The following is a 19,819-nucleotide window of genomic DNA, read 5'->3' on the forward strand; positions in this document are numbered from 1 at the left end:
CGACCTACATACACAAAACAAAGTAGGATACTATCCCACGAAACAGTAGATAGTCTCCTTGACCGAATCCTACCACAGAAAGTAACGCCACTGGTTGAATTAGCATCTGATCTCGACCTACATACACAAAACAAAGTAGGATACTATCCCACGAAACAGTAGATAGTCTCCTTGACCGAATCCTACCACAGAAAGTAACGCCACTGGTTGAATTAGCATCTGATCTCGACCTACATACACAAAACAAAGTAGGATACTATCCCACGAAACAGTAGATAGTCTCCTTGACCGAATCCTACTACAGAAAGTAACGCCACTGGTTGAATTAGCATCTGATCTCGACCTAATTTGTCACGTTCTTTATTAGAACTTTAAAAACAATTACATTTTGCAAATATCAAATACGTGCTCTGGCGTAGTGAGGTATGTGGTATCCGGATATCACAATCTGAGTTCTCTGACTATAGAAAAATACTAATTATCGCTTTTACTGTATTTTGTCCCCCGGTGAGACAGCGGTAAGTTTACAGACTTACAACGCTAAAATCCCACGTTCGATTCTCTATGGTGAACACAACAGATAGTCCAGTGTGGCTTTGTTCTATAACAAACAACAATTCCACTGTATTTGTGTTTTAAATGTAAAATGTTGGATATTTTCAACCAAATGTTTTTTGTTTTTTGTATGTATAATCATTTAAGTTATTTTTACAAGTTACTAACGAAATTAGCGCTAGAAACCGGGTTTCGATATTCGTGGTGGGTAGAGCACGGATAGCCCATTGTGTAGCTTTGTGTTTAACTTCAAACAAACAAAATAAAAGATATACGTTGATGGCGTAGAAAAGAGGTTTAGGATGTGGTAAGTGAGAGAAAGGGCCGGACAATTGTTTAAAACGGCCCCCACACACAAGTAATTACACATTGCGGAAATAAATGGATCTTCACAACGAGTGTAGCTGAGTGAGACTTAAAATGAATGGTAACACTATTATTATTTAACACAAGTTATCTCATCAGTCTTAGTAAAATAAATAAACAAATGGCCTCAACCTAATAGTACATGCATGTATGTATGTATAACAATCATGTTTTAAACGGGCCTAAACAGGTAATATTTTAGTTAACAAAAAACAAATTGAAAGTCTTTATATAAGAGTAACAGAAAAAAAAATGAATTATTTAGAAAAGATAGAGGGCGTATGCATTAGAATAGAAATGATTCCATTTTCTTATTTCATGTAATATGAAGCATACAGAGCTGACGCGAGGGGGGGGGGGCAAGGGAAGGAGCTAGATACAGCTTTTCTATGGAAGAGGTGAAGATGAGACTAGAGAAGGTCTAGCCACATCTCCCAGAACAGGTATATAAGATGAAAGAGGTTTTGTGCGTATTTACGCGTAAAAAGCTAGAGAGAAAAGAGAGATATTCGAATTACATCTTCTATATGAAAGTGGTTAAATTGAGATAGCATAATTTTCGTCACTTTTCCTTGGTGTAAATAGATACCTAACTGTTTTTGATTTTTTTTTTACTCCTCGTGGACAACCTATAAAGAACACAAAGTTAACATTTCCATGATTTCAGGATAAGCAACCATAGCAGCATATATCACTGAAAACTTTAAGCTCAAAATGTTTTCCTTAATTTCCCTCTTAATAAATATGTTAGATTCGTCAACATCTGTTTTTGAAAGAGAAACAATTAAGCACTCGAGATATTCTTACTTTACCAGTCCACGGAGCCAGGTTACTGACATTAAACATCTTTTCTTGCATGAAAGATGGTTGTCACTTCACTTGTAATGTTCCACCATCGACAACTGTCGGCAAATTATGTAATGACTCGAGGCTTACCCCGTCTCTGTGTTGAAGCAGTGTTCCTGGATAACCTGAGTGCGGTGCGGGCCGTGAGCACTCCGACTTTGTTTATGTGTGGTTTGTTATATATTTAATTTACGTATTAAAGGCCAAACCAGCCACTGTTTTTCAGATTTAAAACTCTATTCGTCTTTGCAAAGGTTTAAGCCTTTAGTAATATTTCTAGTACTTTGAGATTTAACTTTTATCTTTGTTTTTCATTTTAAATGGTAGTTAATTTAACTTTCAGCTTTCCTTTTTCGCAAAAGAAGGGGGTTCACATTGAACTGGTGAGAGATAATAAATAAATATTCACTTACACTCTCTCTCTCTCTCTCTCCAGTTTCCCACACACATAGTAAACACTTGCCTGTTTTGTTTTTGTTCTATGTCCGTGGGTTTAGTTGAATAAACATGTTTTATTGTGTATTTTGGTAACTAACTCAGTTGGAGACACGCAATAACAGAACCATACCCGTCGGATCTCGCCCCCAGTGGCACAGTGGAATGTCCGCGGACTTACAACGCTAGAAACCGGGTTTCAATACCCGTGGTGGGCAGAGCACAAATAGCTCATTGTGTAGCTCTGTGCTTAATTCCAAACAAACAAACCGTTGGATCTCCAATTTTACTGTCAATACTAATTTCTTGAAGGGAAATCAATGCAACCGATAATACCACAATTTGTCTCTGCTTCTTGTAGGTGTTCCTATCTATAAGTCAAACGACCGAAGTTTTATATTACATCATCTTTTGTTGTGGTTGTTTTTTTGAAACACTAAACGTTTTACGAGTTGATGAATTGTCGTTTTATTACAACATTTTTGTTCCTTAATAAACCGGATACTTACAGTAAACGTTCACAGGCCTTGGCTTGTTTAACCTTTTTCTTTACTTTTGAAAGCCTTGACATCAATTTCTTTGTGCCTCTTCCTGTGAAGCTATTGCTCATTGTTTGTTGGAGTCGGGCCCGCTTTTTAAATATTAACTTCTCTCCGTTGAATATTTGTTTTAATAAATACCAGAGAAATGTACTTGATTGGTAGAGAGGAAAAAACCTTTATCAAATTACTTTATACATACTGGTACTGAGAATTTTGTGTGACGAAAGGTAAAATAAACTTCCAGTTAAAATGAAAAATAAGAAAGAAAAAACATTAAACTCTTTATGTGATAAGAGTTCTAGAAATACCTTTTTCAAAACCGTCTGTACGGCCTGTAGCATTGTTAATAGTCAATCCATCCATCTCCTAAAAGTTATCCACAAAGCTTACTTACTCTCTTATTCACCTTCTTTCATTTACCTTTTATCTAATATCGACATACTAGGCACGCGCCTCACGTTAGTAATGTTGAATCAGTGAAGTATAAGAACTGGCTTAACACTGTTCTTTATTGTTTCTTTACTTTCTTCTTAATGTGTTATATTCGGCTGTAGATTGATCTGAAATAGTTTGTGTGTGTGTATGTGTGTGTTTTATAGCAATAATGAATATGCCACTGTTTGCATTCTTTATTCTCGAAACGTCGTAAGTTCGGATATATGTTAGTCAAAGATAATGTTACTTATGCCAACATTATCAATGTTCTAAAATAATTTTTATTTGTTTCTTCTCCAAATGTTTTATATTCGGCTGTATATTCATCTCATGTAATTATATCCTATTTCATTTCAGTGAAAATAAGTTATAACATATTAGTTGTATATTCTCCAAATATATTGTTCCACGAGTTTTAAACAGATTTTTTGAAGTTTTTCATGGACTGCATCTGCATAGATTGTAGGATTAGACGAAGTGTCTGCCTTTGTGCTGAGGCCTTCATTTTATCTAAGCCTGTAATACATCTCGAGGTACGACACTAACTGCATTTATCTGAACAAAAGTTTCAAACTATGTCCAACACAAAGTACATAGTAGGCCTGAAGTTTGAGAGCTAGTGTTCTTGCCTGAACACCAGAAGACTTTCCAGCCATTACCATAACATTGACATCTTTAACGTCATATCCATCTTTACGCTTTTTTTTTCAGCAGCAATAGCTTCACCCGTCGTGAACGACGATAAAATTATCTTTTCACAGCTACTTTTACTAACCTTCACACATCTAATTATTTCACTCATTCGCTCCTCATAAGATACACCTGGTTTCAAATCAAGTATAACACTTTAACGGAATAGGGTGTAGCTGCCTTTATTTCTTAAACAATAGTATTCCCCACGTTCTCAGAAATATGTTCTAGAATTCATTCTGAATGTTGTTCGCAAACTAACTAACATTGCCAAACTATCTGCTCTTTTCGTATCCAGTTTAAGTGCTGACTTACTTCAATAAGACATAGGAAATTAGCCCTCACACTATTCCCCTGTACAGTGGTACATAAGATAAAGGTTTTTGTCCTCTCTACCAATAATCACAGATTTTATAAAATAAAGACAACCATGGAAGACAAGGTTCCTTTCTGCAAGAGAACAAGTAGTCGATGAACCATCATCAATGGAAGCTTGTATCAATTGCATTCCTTTATTCAGTTCCTTTTTCTTTCACTAAATGTTGTGAACTTTCTTGATTCTCATTTTATCCAGCTGGAAAATTCCTTATTCATATTACTAAATGGGTTGCATAGTTTCCTACAACCACATTGAAAACAAAGCAATACCTTTTCAGTTTTGGAGTATACAACAGCCAAGTTCCCTCACCTTTTTCGTTTTTTTGCATTGTCTTAAAAACCAGAAATCTGAAGAGTGTCTCCCACTTATATTTTGACATCAAGAGCATAATTTAGAGGATGGTCTAAGCAATACGACAGGTAACTACAACAAACTGAGGCCTTGCTGTAGGATCATATGTATCTGAAGATTTTTCGTGCCATGGTCAGTGAAGCCACCAGCATCAGAAATGCTTTCACTATACCCTTGAATATCAACTTTTTTTCAGAAGTTAGTTTCTCTTTTCTGTTGGCGTTGCAGACTCGTTACCTATAATATTAATCGGCAACAGAACTTTAAAAAACATTTTCATTTCACTAATTTTTGGGCTTTATCCTCATTTGTTTTTGTTTCCACTTTTATTCTAGTAAATATTTCAAATAATTAAACAAAAGGTTTTTAGCTTTTTCTGTTTATGTTTTGTAATCTAATCGATCTGTGATGGACCTTGAAAGAAAAACAAATACAAAAGGACGGAGTACAGCAATGGCAAGGAGCAGACCACACTCTGTACAGTCAGGGGGGTACGTTTACGGACGTGCATGGCTCGAATTCGGGGTTCGATTTCCCGCGGTGGACACAGCAGATAGCCCAATGAGGCTTTGCTCTAAAATAAATACATTCAAACGTCCCAGTAAATCAGAGGTAAGATCTGTTTACTTTAAAATCACTTGGGCTCCATTTGTGACAATGGGAAGATATGCTAAGAGATAAATCAATAAAGACAAACATAAAATATATTTGATAAAGACTATAGCTTTGAGTCCCTTACGTAATAAATCAAATTCCTTCACTAGTCCCATCTGTCTAATGTAAACATTAACAGTAAGAGAAAATTACGAATATGGAAAATAAAAAAACATTTTGCCCAAGCCACTTACGTAAAAACTAATGTAGATATTTTGTCAAGAGCAGCTTGCAGATGGGAAAGAGAGGGTTGAACTTTCTGGGACATGTTATAAGGAAAAAAGAAATCTGGTGTAACTGGAAAGATTGAAGGAAGGAGAGACGTGAAAGACAAAGGTTGGCTTATGTCAAGAGCTTATCCAAAAAGATGAATGTATCAACATTAGAAAATCTTTGTGCCTCAACGAGAAGAGATCTGTGGAAGACCATAGTCACCAACTTTCTTTTTGGATATGGTACATAGAGAGGGAGAATGTATATTAGTCTTGAAATAGAAATAATACAAAACTTGCTTGCCACTCGCTATCACGTGACTTTCTCCAGAGAAGAGAGCATTACTTCAAGAACAGAGATAAGGGTAGAAACAGTAATGCTGAATATGCGAAACAAGCCTTAGTCATTAAACCAACCAAATAAAAGGCTGCCACCCTGGTTAGATAGAAGAAAAACTATAGCAAAGATATCAGCAAAAAACCAGGAAATGTTGAGATATAGCTCTAAGCAAAGCTACGAGAAGGATAGGCCCATAGTCCAGTCACTTTCGAGACTTAGCACCAAGAAAAGCTACGAGAAGGATAGGCCTACAGCCTAGTCACTCTCGAGAATTAGTACCAAAAAAGCCATGAGACAAGTGTAAAAAAAAGTTTAAATAAAGATATTAGGAAGTAGGAATGGGAGCAACAAAAAAGTAAGGAAACAAAGTAGAAATGGGTAGGATAACATTACAACAGTTGGTGGTTTTTGACATGGCACAACCTTAAAGTGGGTGTGGCCATCATTCCCTCCACTTCTACTTCGTGTTTTACTTTGAACTTTGATCCAAATATAGACTTGATTTGGGTTTTACCAGTAGCTAATCCTTTCTAAATATTCAACAAATTTCAAAAATCAGCGATTTAGATACTATTCTTTTGGACCATCCCTTACCATTCATATAACTATAATGTCTTCCATAAGCAAAGTATGACTATTGGAGCTTCCTGTCTCACTTCCTACGTCAAACACCCTCTTATGATGTCATGCATTTCGTTAGGGCCACATAATTTGAGTACAAAGATGTATTTGTGCCTGGTTGCTGAAACAGAGTTTACAACAAAGAAATTTAGCTATATACACCTTTCATTTAATTTGAACAATTATCAAGTTACAAAAAACAGAGGAAGTAAGAATGGCCGGAACGAAGGCCACAACCACTTTGAGGTTGCACGTGTCAAAAACCATCAATTGTTGTAATGTTAAAATCATCAAGGGTTGTAATGTGACCAATCACAATCGGACATTACGAATTGGCTATAAGTGTTTCAAAGTGTCAGTAGAACAGCTTCCAAGTAACTGTTGTAGTCACTTGGACACAAAAACGAGACAAACCATCATCCACGACACAGGAAGTCGACCACTATATTTGTCTATGCTGGAATGCAGCAATGATAGAGTGCCTACTCTGAAACTGAATCAAATATTCGAAGTGGTAATTGAACACTGTGTCAGCATAGAGACGGTTAGAAACAGACTTTACAAGGCAGGCCTATGTGCCAGATGCCCATGTGGTACATTCCGCTCACAGCATGGCACAAAACGACGTGACTGCAGTGGTACCAAAAATATTTCGAGTGATCCAAAGACATGTGGAGCAATATTCTATTTTTACAGCTTAATTGTGTTTCACCTGAAGGCAAGAAATTGGCATAAGCTCATATGGAGAGAACCTGAAACCAGATTCAAACCCACTTTCGTACAGGAACGTGACATATATGGAGGTAGTGAAAGTATGCAGTGGACAGGAACAAACACTGGTAGTCGTACCGATCTCTGTATAGTGCTGAGTGCCACTGTTGTGCTGCCATATACTGACTTCAGCTAGATGGATGAAAACGCCTGCTTCCACAGTGCTAGGTCGACACATTACATTCAATCATGACTTCGGATATTACAGATACTTTGGAAACAGATCTTTCAGAACATTGGACTTGAACTTGCTACATCGCACGCTGATCCCCCTTCTCTATGTTCGTTATTCTCGGAAAGCCTTTTGTTTTTTCAGTACTTAACGGAAAGACGATTTCTACAAAATTAACCAAAAGCAGTATTACTATTTTTCATGCTAGAACTTTTTTTTATAAAAGAAGCCCGTATAGCACGTTTTAATTATCAGAAACTTCAACCTGAATGGCACCTTCTGCGCAAGTGAGCTAAACGGCAATGTCATAAATCCCAAGAAATCACGCACAGTCTTGTGATTAAAGGAAGGGCGGTTAGTCAGCAACACCTTCTGCCACAAGGACTTTGTCCGGTTCTCTTGAGCAGAACAATGGGATTGAATGTCACTTCTACATAATATTCAGCGGCATCATATCTCCAAACCCTAACCCCTTTAGCGAAAAGTGTTTAAAGATTTGTAAATAACTTTATGCTACATTACTAGAGACTTTTAGGGATAATAATAGCTAATATTATCGCTGGTCCCAGTGAGCCTGACTTCTACTTTTAGCAGGAGTTGCACTTGCATTTGTATGACTTCGAATTCTGCATACATGGAAACGTAAAAATCTTTCTCTAACTGGAAGTTTTGCTATGTTAAGTTTTTAATTACTGTCACATTATATGATTGTTATTAGCTAATAGGATTTGGTAAAGTATTTCGTTTGGCATTTAAACCTGAATGGCACGTTATACGGCACATAGTCTAAACAGCAAGATCAAACACCAAGGTCCAAACAACCGTCTTTAATTTATTACTGATAATCAGAGGGAAGACAGTAAGTCAGTGGCACCGATACATGGGTGTTATTGACTGCAAAGCGAAAATGACCGTCGCTTCTATAACGCGCCAACAGCTGAAAGTGAAGAACGTGTTTAACGACATATCGTCTGGTCGAATCTTGGACCTCACAATCCACAGCCTGGCAGATAGTCACTAGACCATGAGTGCCCATTAATTCATTAAGATATCATTACTTTGGGGCAGATGTGAAACGTACATTTTAATCAGTTTCCTGACCATTTCCAGTTACAAACTTGATTCATCTTTGAATATTGAGCATTTGAACTTTTTTAACTTTTAATTATTTAGTGCTTGTGTTATTAATTTATAGCGTCACTTTGTATTTTACGTTAACTCCTTTAATATTCTTGATTGTTAAGTGTTTCTTATCTAAATGTGATAAAACAGTTTTTATTTAGTTTAGTTTTATGTCAATATGTCTCGACCATGTATATATATATCAAAATGTAATAAAGTGAGACCATGAAACCCATATTGAAATTTCACAGTCATATTCTTACATTAGTAGTTACTCAACAAAGATCGAAATATAATCAGTTTAAACAACAGATAAAGAATGAGAGATCTGCCAAGTAACAGAAGATAAGAATTACACAATTGTCAAATATTCCGCAAGTTGTTGTTGTTTGTTATTATGCACAAAGCTACAAAAAGGGCTATCTGTGCTCTACCCACCACGGGTATCGAAACCCGGCTTCTAGCGGCCTAAGTCCGCAAACATACCGCTGTGCCACTGAGGGGAGGGGCGCAAGGTAAGAGTAAAACTCTAGTAACAGTCAAGAAGTTAAAAGTACATGTCTGATATCAATACTAAAAATGTATAACTGTCAAACCGAAATATAACAGTAAAACACTTGTTGACCACCGTTAAGTCAGAACAGTTGCATTTTCTAGGATTTTTATTAGGGGAAGCTTAAGGGGCAAATAGTTTTTGTATGGTCAGGAAAAATTAATACTCATGTCAGTGGGACTCACAATGTAGAGAATTTAAATATCTTTAAAAAATTATATCTCATATGGGGGCTGCTGGATGGCAGAGCTTTCCAATGGGGGTACCCGCCCTTCGTCATCCCGATGGACACGCTCCTGAGGAAGAGTAACGACATTTCAGGTTCCAGAAGATAAAAAATATGTAGCTTGCTTACATAGGAGTTCAATTTGTTGTTAATCGAGCTACAGATGCTGAATTTTATGCATGAGTTTTAAGTGTCTAACGTTATTGCTGAGAAGGACAAATATGATGTGTCATTGCTGAGAAGGACATAGATGATGTATGTATACATTTTAGAATTACTTATTTACTACTATTTCAAAAACACAGTTGCATTTCGTAGCTACAAAAAAATAAAATACCAGCGCGTTTGACGCAATAGACGTGACTTACAAAACAAGAAACTTTAAATATAGGTTTACATTACATGTAGATTAAAGAATAAATCACAAGTTCGATAACTTTTAAACTAAAGCCAAGGCGTCTAATAAGAAGGATTATAAAAGTGAGATCCTCAGAAAGTATGTAAAACGTCAAGAGGGTTAGAGGGTCATCCCGATATGCGTGTGAAAGAAACCCACATAACGAGTTTCTTTTGTGTCCCGTCCAAGGGTACGAGCGTAAACATCAGTAAATTTCCAGGTGCATGGCTGAAGGAGTTCATGCACAACAGTTACATAGGTTCAGGCATAAACAACAACGGCATAGATTCATGTAACACTGTTCCCCACATAAGTTGCTTCACTATAATTAATCAGACAACACTCTTCCATGCACATATTGTAATTAACCAGACAGCATTCTTTCATGCACATGTTGTAATTAACCAGACAGCATTCTTTCATACATGCACACCGCTTCACTGTAATTAACAGACAACTATTCGATATACACACACACCGCTTCACTGTAATTAACAGACAACTATTCCATACACACACACCGCTTCACTGTAATTAACAGACAACTATTCCATATACACACACCGCTTCACTGTAATTAACAGACAACTATTCCATATAAACACACCGCTTCATTGTAATTAACAGACAACTATTCCATACACACACCGCTTCACTGTAATTAACAGACAACTATTCCATATACACCCACTGCTTCACTGTAATTAACAGACAACTATTCCATATACACCCACTGCTTCACTGTAATTAACAGACAACTATTCCATATACACACCGCTTCACTGTAATTAACAGACAACTATTCCATATACACCCACTGGAATAGTTGTCTGTTAATTACAGTGAAGCGGTGTGTGTATGGAATAGTTGTCTGTTAATTACAGTGAAGCGGTGTGTGTATGGAATAGTTGTCTGTTAATTACAGTGAAGCATACACACACCGCTTCACTGTAAGTAATCGGACAACTATCCCATACACGCAGACTGTTTATAAATGTTAATAATTAATAAAAAAATATATATTTCACTTTTTTTTTTACTATGAAGAATCTAATATTTTGTATTGTAAACTTTATAAAATTTATTTTACTTTGCACACAAAAGGTTTTCAAAACAAACTTAGAAAAACAATTACAATAGTTAATATTATTATAAACTTTCAATCTATTAACATACTGTGTTGGGTGAGTTAGATTGGAATTTCAAGTTTTCAACTGAACTAATTGTATTAACATATTAACAGTTCAAAATAATTGTAAACATTGAACTAAATGGATTAGCGCATTACTCCCCTACACCGTTAATACGTGAAGTAAGAACAAACTTAAAAAATTATAAAATAATTTAATTTGTGTCATATTAATAGTGTTTTCACGCGTGCGCACAATAGAGGTTTGTGTCATGCTTTCGGCGCTTCTTTATTCAAGAAGCCCGACATGGCCAGATGGTAAGGGCGCTCAACTCGCAATCTGAGGGTCGCGAGTTCGAATCCCCGTCACACCAAACATGCTCGCTCTTTCAGCCGTGGGGGCATTATAATGTGATGGTAAATCCCACTATTCGTTGGTAAAAGAGTAGCCCAAGAGTTGGCGGTGGATGCCTTCCCTCTAGTCTTACACTGCTAAATTAGGGACGGCTAGCGCAGATAGCCCTCGTGTCGCTTTGCGCGAAATTCAAAAACAAAACAAACAAACAATTTATTCAAGAGTTCATTCTCACAAACTTCCGGTTTACAAGTTCACTCTGGTAAGCTCTCTATTTAGAAGCTCACTTTCGCACTTAACTTAAACTTTCTATTTACCAATTTACATTCACACGTAACATTAAAGAAGATATTTACCAGTTAACACTTTAAAACCAGTCGAGTGAATTATTTGCAGATTTCATGTGTTATCAGCTTTTTATTCAAGTGGATATCCTAATGGTTACAAATGTTTTTCTACAAGAAACTTTCTAAATAGCTTCCCATTTTTTTCTAACCTGGGCGAAAAAAACGCACGTACGAAATACCCCACTTCCTCAACCGGTTCCCCTTAAAAAGCCTTCTTCAAGGACAAAACCAAACCTTACATTTTCTATTCGCAACGCATGCTCTTGGGAGCAGTGCGTTTCATAAGCTCTGTTGAAAAAAAAAAAAAAATGCAACCGGATATACGTGAGTATTGGGAAAAGACCATGATAAAATTGAAAGGAAACTGGGCTAATAAATAAAAAGAATAATCGTAAAATAGATACAAATTACGTACAAAACTAATCAATATGGCTAAATATCAATATTATTTAGCCATTTAGTAAACATATATAAATGTATCTGACGGTATGGTATCATCCGTGAGGTTGCTATAGTAACAAAACTAATCAATATGGCTAAATATCAATATCATTTAGCCATATAGTAAACATATATAAGTGTATCTGACGGTATGGTATCATCCGTAAGGTTGCTATAGTATACAGCTTAATATGACTAATCATAGACTGGTTTCCTGATAGAAGATCTAAAAAAGTTATGATACAATGTTATTGAGTAAAGCCCAATTTGTTTTATAAAAGGTATTAATAAGATACAGAGCTATATGGTTAACTATCCTCGCGTTTCTTTTGAACAAAATACAACGAATATGATTGAATTAGCCTTTCTTCATGTTCTTTTGAATAGAATATAGAAGTTACGATTAACAACGTCATTATTCACGTTTCTTTTGAATATAATACACAGTTACTATTGTACTGTACAACAAAAGATGTATCTAAGTTTTAACACGTGTTACTCAGAGGAACACATCATAAAGCAAAACTTTTCACGAAAAACGAAAATCAAACTCAAGAAAGTGCACACGAATCACTCAATAGCCCAGCTTACATTCAGGAAATGTGCAAACTGGTTCAAAGAGACTCACACTTCGTAGTTGAAAATGCCTTGTTTGTCTGGAAAACTTTTGAATCTACAGTTGTTTGTCTGGAAAACTTTTGGCGTTTGTAACTCAATAGCGGTATTTTGTATGAGAATCGATCGTAAACAGAAAATATTCGAGTACAATCTTTATACATATACTTAATATTTGAATAAGTTAATCTGTGCATATAAATAGTGCGTTTATACATGTGTTTTCTTATAGCAAAGCCACCGAGGGGAATCAAACCCCTGATTTTAGGGGGACGCATATAAATAGTATTTTGAGTTTCATAACAACAAGGCATTATTTATCTCCTTGAACTAGTTACAGAGAATATTTTCATTGGTTATGATCCAACAATATTTTATGAAAAAAAAAAAGATTGAACCTTATATTTGAAAGCTAAATAAACCATGAGAATCTTGAAACAATATTTAAATTATAGGACCAAAAATCGTTGAATTTTTATAACTAAACATATATAAATTTATATCAGCGAAAAATTATGTTAACAGTTTGTTTGTTTTATTGAATCGTGCGCAAAGCTACTCGAGAGCCATCGATGCTGGTCGCTCCCAAATTATAATTGATAGACAGCTAGTCAACAGCGCTCACTTCAAACTCTTCGGATACTCTTTACTAACGAAAAGTGAGATCGATCATCGCATTTTAATGTCCCTTCCAATGGCTGAAATAATGAGCATTATCGGTAACTGGATTCGAACCCGCGACCCACAGAGTAGGGAGCGAGCTCTGTAACTATTAGGTATTAGGTCAAGCCAGATGTTAATGGTTATGCAACTGTTAATGGTATTTTAAAAACATGGAAACGTTTAAAATATTTTCTTCTTTTTTAATTCAATAAATAAATCTAGAAAAAAAAAAGAGTAAAAATAGTCTTACCGGTTTTATTTTATATAACTTTCGTTAAATCTTCTTGAAACCTCGTAACAGAAGCAGTATGATCCTTTATTCACACCCAAACGCTGTACATTTAGGGAGTGTCAATTCTATTACTTGACTGACTGGTGTTTCGTGCATCATTCAAGGGCACTTGCCTTAATTTACGGTGGCGTTTAGCGCCATCTTTTCTCAGAGAAGTAAACTGCTGCACAACAGACACTGATCTTTTGCTCATCAAAAGTATGTTTGAAGATGGAGTTCAAAAATAGTTTTCATAAATTGATAGAAGCATTACATGTCGCATGGTATGCTAACTCATGTTTAGAGTTACTGTTTATAACACCACATGTAAATGTGCGTTAAAAAGAAAAATAAGTTTAATTCTTGGAAAATGTATATAGAACAAACTGTGAGTAAAACTTTTACCTAAGTCAGACCAGCAAAAATCAATCAGTTTATTTTTAAAATCTAAATTTATCGTTTAGTAAAAGGGCACTCGACTCGCAATCTGAGGGTCGCGGGTTCGAATTCCCGTCACTCCCAACATGCTCGCCCTTTCAGCAGTGGGGGAGTTATAAAGTGATGGTCAATCCCACTATTTGTTAGTAAAAGAGTAGCCCAAGAGTTTGGCGGAGACTGGTGATGACTAGCTGCCTTCCCTCTAGTTATTTACTGCTCAATTAGGGACGGCTAGCGCAGATAGCCCTCGTGTGCTTTGAGCGAAATTCAAAACAAACAAACCTTTAGTAAGAATGTGAACCAAATTACAAGGTTTCAAAAGTTTCTTGTTTTAGTGTACCATAATATCATCACGTTTAAGATGGTACAAGATAAGAATCGCCAGAGAGTTCTCAAAAGAATTTTGATATAAAGTGTGACACAATTTTTTCTATTATACTTAACTATACTTTTTCAGTTATTTATGAGTTTTTGGAAAAGTCAAAGTATACAAGGCTAAGGCCATACATATGATTAATTAGTTGAACATTGTTTGGCATATTGACCTCTAATTTTGTTCATGTAAAAGTAAATTATTACGATTATTTAGCTAAGTAGTAGAAATATGTAATAAATTTAACGAGTGTTCGATTTCGTATACCATTGACAACTGGAAGCATGTGATCCGAAACAACTAGCTGCTTTTACACATGAACTGATTTATGGTTTCCATAGCAAAGAGGTTGAATACTTATGCAATTGAGAATATTCTAATTTTCTTTGAAAATCTAACTTACTTACAAAATATCCGTGTGTTTTTTTTTGGTTTTTTTAGTTTTCTCAGTTTAGAGAGGATTGTGTAGATTATATATATATATATATAAAGTCACATGTGAAAGTTTAATGACTGCAAGCTGAGACGGCAACAAAATAAGGAAACTTCGCAAGGGGTGAATATTTTTACAAGACACTGTACCTATCACGTACTAACCACCTTCTAGTTTGTTTGTGTATTAAAAATAATGTTTTTAAATTTCGGCTTGTTCCTAGTTCAGAACTAGGAAAATTCAGTCTAATCTATGTTCAAAATTGGTCTTACTCTCTGGACTAGAACTATGACATGTGTAGTATCTTAAGTATGATGGTACTTAAAGTAGGGATCGACAAGGATTCCAAATAATTCACGCGACGAAAATCACCCTATCGAATTCCTAAGCGAAAAATTGACCATTCAAAGTATTGGTTACGATATATTATGTGCATATAACTGGTCTGTGGGTATCCTCTTTTGATATATATATATATATATATAATATAAATGGTAAACATCTCATACACTTACTGAAGTATATTTTCAACCCAACAGATGGCGCCACATATATGGATAGACATACGACAATTTCTAAAAGTAAAGTATATACTTTATACAGGTACAACATAAACGTTAGCAAAAAAGAGTAGTGAAAAATTGTGCATTTTAAAATCAAGTGAGAATCCTGCTATAAAAAGTTATGAAAAACAAGAATTAAAACAACAATCACAAATTTATAAATTTAATCCCTTGTTTGGCAGCTTTATACATTTATTAGTAGGTCAAAGTAAGGATTAAATTTTATGTAATAACTTCTGACTCACAATTTGCTTTGCCCAGCCATGAGGTCCTCTTGTGGGTCAGAGATACGTTTTACAGACAAATTAACGCTAAATTCTGGGGTTAGATTTCCCATGGTGGACAAAAAAGGGAGGCTAATATGGCTTTGCTCTGAAACAAACAACCCAGCACAGGAAGATCTAAGAACGAATTAAAAGATAAATATAAGAACTTTTAATTTCTTTTTATCGTATATGTCGTAAAGCATAATGAGGAAATTTGTAATGTATCTCAACTTTTTTTTCACAGCATTAAACAAATAAACCAGAAAAATTAAAATGGCGTTTTGTCAGAAAAAGCAACTTTAACTGTTTTCATAAATATAATTTATTTTATTATTATAAATCATTCATAGTGCGTGTAATCTTGAAAGTAATTCGTCGTATTTTTGAATGACAGGAAGTTCATACTACAGTAAATGTCTTGTTTAGTGTTATCATGTAGCATGTCGGCAAAGCTTATTTCATAAATTTATTAAATTATTTAAATGTAAAATCGAGAGAGAGACTATATTTTGGGGCCAGTCTGATTGTTTCATATTTAAGTTATATATTTACGCTGCCAGATATGGCAGGTAGTGTTATTTTGCCTGTCGTATAATGAGCCCACATGGCCTAATGGTTAACGAGCCAGTTCTTGGATCAAATGATTCTTGGTTTACTTCCTCTATACTAGAAATAAATCACACTTCGCACTTTAGGTAGCCCATGAATTGGGTGATGTTGATGAGTTGCCTTCCCTAGTTTATCAATTCAAAATTAGGCACAGTTAGTATCCAAACCAAACTATTGTATGTTTTGAGTTTTCAGTTCCTTAACACCGAGCAGACATCCACATTCTATTCATATGCTACAAGGGGACATTTTGAAAAATATTCAAGGTTGAAACATTTGGTAAAATAGCCAGTCACTTTCTTAGTCAATGGTTCTTGCAATGGTACTACAAATCACTTTATGGTAAATACCATGTTGATGTCATGTGCTCGAATGGAAATATTAAATGGTGAATAATGTGTTTTTCTATTTGTTTTATTTCCATTGGTAGGATTTAGTGGTACAATAACTAAAACTCTGTGTAGAAAAACGTAGAGCACACGTTTAAGTAGACCTTTTATGTATTCACTGCATCCTACTAGTATGTTAATTGTGACGGATTTATCATTCTATATTTATTTTAATATCGATGTTTGTTTATATTAAATTTATATTTAGAAATGTGCATAACCTATACTGTTAAATATGTATTGCGAAACTCCAGCCTATTCTCTAAAAGTTGTAGAAAATTCTCGAGTGTAAGAATCAACAATATATGTGTGTACGTAAACGCCAGTGTAGCTTTGTATTGTTACGTAATCTGAATTTTCGAGAAGCTCTCCACACGCCTATAAATATAACCAACGCCACCCGCGTAAAAAAAAGAGTATCTATTATTGGTCTGCTAAAGCTGGTGTGCTATAAATTTCGTAAGCTATAACTGTGATTAACGCTTATTAATCGGGAAACTTCAGATATTTGACCAGGGACATTTATACATTTCGAACATTACAAATCATTTAACTTCAGTGCATTCATATCGGACGTTAGTACTTTTACGAAAACATTACCTAACGTCATCGGTGGAAACTCGAGCTGACATCGGCATGTGATCAGAAATAACTACAGGGCTAGCTAGCTCTCTGTTAAATGAATTATACCTACATCAATTCGAAATTAACTCGCTGGTCGTGAACCTTCGATAAGATACCAAGGAAGTTCCAGACTAGAAAAAGTACTTTATATTGCTTGTAAGTTTGTAAATAACTCATTGTGTGTAATAAATGTTTGTAATAACTGTTATTGTAAATTGTATTGTTGTTTGTATATCAAAGCATATTTGTATTAGAAAGTAAAACTGTGTGTGTATCAATCTTGTTGGCAAATATCATAAACTGGAGATATAATGGCAATTTTTACTTCTAAATCTAAATTACAGTTTAACTCAGTTTTAGGCTATTAGAAATTGTCATACGTAACATAATCAAAGTATTTCATATGCACATTAAGCTGTCCTGTCATTTTGGTAATTTTATTAAGGAATTGTATTTTTGTGTTTTCTGACGTCAGCTATACGATACATAGCACGATATCCTCTAGTGCTATTTCCTTCTAAGAAACTCCGAGTTTCGAAGAAGCAATTAGAACAGGGGTTGTGAACCTTTTCTTACTCACGCTCCACTGTAAAAAATATGTGGATAATTGTGCCTACCCCCTACCCCGTGAAGATTAGGTGTAGGAAGAACAGTGTTTTAGCAACACTGAAATCGGTCTAACTTAAACGTGATTCGTCATTATTATTTTAAGGCTTTGTTATTAATTATCAAGTTTTTTTGCTTGTTTTGTTTTTTTCCAAGCTGTTAAACTAAATCAAGTACTTAATATAACTCCAGCTTCAACTGTTATCCATACATTTGGTACTAGAGTATGTTAGTATTTATTTTCTTTGTAGTCAAGCACAAAGCTACCAAATGGGCTCTGCCCACCACGAGTATCGAAACCCGGTTTCTTGCGTTGTAAGTCTGCAGACATACCGTTGTGTAATTGCGGGGCAGTATGTTAGTAATAAAAATATTAAGTTACATTTGTTTATTTTGTAATGAAGCACAAAGCTACGCCCAGGGCTGTCTGTTCTGTGCCCACCATGGGTATTGAAACCTGGATTTTAGCGTTATAAGCCTTCATACTTACCGCTGAGCCAATTAAGTTACATAAATTCTGTAAACTCTAATTTATCGGTTCCCAACCGGCGGGGTGCGCCTCTCTGGGACCGCGAACGTTTGAATGATGCTGTAATAAATTATGAAAATAATAATTTTGGAAAATGTTACAAATTAACACTTTATTATTATTTATTTAAACAGCGTTTATAAGTAAAAACCAATCAGGAGCACGTTTGATTTTTTTGGGGGGGAGGTCGCTTTGTTTGTTTTGAATTTCGCGAAAAGCTACATGAGGGATATCTGTGCTAGCCTTCCCTAATTTAGCAGTGAAAGACTAGAGGGAAGGCAGCTACTCATCACCAACCGCCAACTCTTGGGATACTCTTCTACCAACGTATAGTGTGATTGACTGTAACATTAAACGCTCCCAACGGCTGATAGGGTAAACATGTTTTGTGGGACAGGGATTCGAACCCGCGATCCACAGAGTGTGAATCGAGCTCCCTAACCACCTGGCGGGGGTTATGAAGTTACGCTTAGTGACAGGTCACGCTGTCATTCCAGGGAACGCTAGAAACACCAGTTAAGGCAAACCTCTAAACAAATCAAAAATGTACCTAGGTCAGGACAGATCCCAAAAAGCACTGATTCAATGACAGTTAACTTTTACTTAACCTTGCTTATTTGTAGGTTCACTCTAAGAAGCCCTCTGTGAACTTTTAATGACCCACATTCCGATATGCTGTCCTTGCAACGAGCTCCTCTGTTCCAATTTTAACGGTATACTTCCGTCTGACGCCTATTATCATCCTAATTTTCTGTTCATATAAGTGAACGAACGGGGACGAGGTCATTACGTGATTTTTTAATGAGAAAAATCGTAGACAACTGGTATATATTATAAGATGGCTCTATATATCGTAATAAATTTAACGTGTGTTGTTAAGTGCAAAGATACAGAATTGACTATCTGTGCACTGCCCACCACGGGTATCGAAACCCGAATTTTAGCGTTTGTAAGCACACAGACTTACCGCTGAACCACTGGGGTATAAACGTAACAAAATTCAACATAAACCAGTTTCTTTGTACTTTTATTATGTGCATCAATGTCTGTTGCATCCTAGCCGACTTGGTGATTCCTGGTATTAAACGAAAGGCCTAGTCGGCACTGGATATACCAGATGTAGAGTTGTTGACGAATCGCGTTTGAGTTAGACCGATTTCAATCTATGCACTCGTTACTGAAGCATTGTTCTTTCTACACCTAATGGGCCCTGCATGACCAGGTGGTTAGGGCGCTCAACTCGCAATCTGAGGGTTGGAGGTTCGAATCCCCGTCCCACCAAACATGCTGGCCATACCAGTTGTGGGAGCGTTATAATGTGACGGTCAATCCCACTATTCGTTAATAAAAGACTAGCCCAAAAGTTTGGTGGTGGGTGGTGATTACTAGCTGCCTTCCTTCTAGTTATTTACTGCTCAATTAGGGATGGCTAGCGCAGATAGCCCTCGTGTAGCTTTGCGCGAAATTCCAAACAAACCAAACCTTAATAAACGTTTATTAA

General features: G+C 35.7%; 1 long non-coding RNA gene across 1 annotated transcript in view; it reads right to left on the bottom strand.

Annotated features, from left to right (window-relative positions):
* Positions 1-13,572, bottom strand: part of LOC111088320 — a 17,505-nt gene extending 3,933 nt beyond the window's left edge. The window contains exon 1 of the long non-coding RNA XR_002612870.1: positions 13,468-13,572. This is a non-coding gene — a long non-coding RNA (uncharacterized LOC111088320). The remainder of the gene's footprint in view (positions 1-13,467) is intronic.
* Between the last annotated feature and the right edge of the window lie 6,247 nt (positions 13,573-19,819).

This window comes from Limulus polyphemus, unplaced genomic scaffold (genome assembly GCF_000517525.1).
Source record: "Limulus polyphemus unplaced genomic scaffold, Limulus_polyphemus-2.1.2 Scaffold3536, whole genome shotgun sequence".
In the NCBI taxonomy this organism is placed as follows: domain Eukaryota; kingdom Metazoa; phylum Arthropoda; class Merostomata; order Xiphosura; family Limulidae; genus Limulus; species Limulus polyphemus.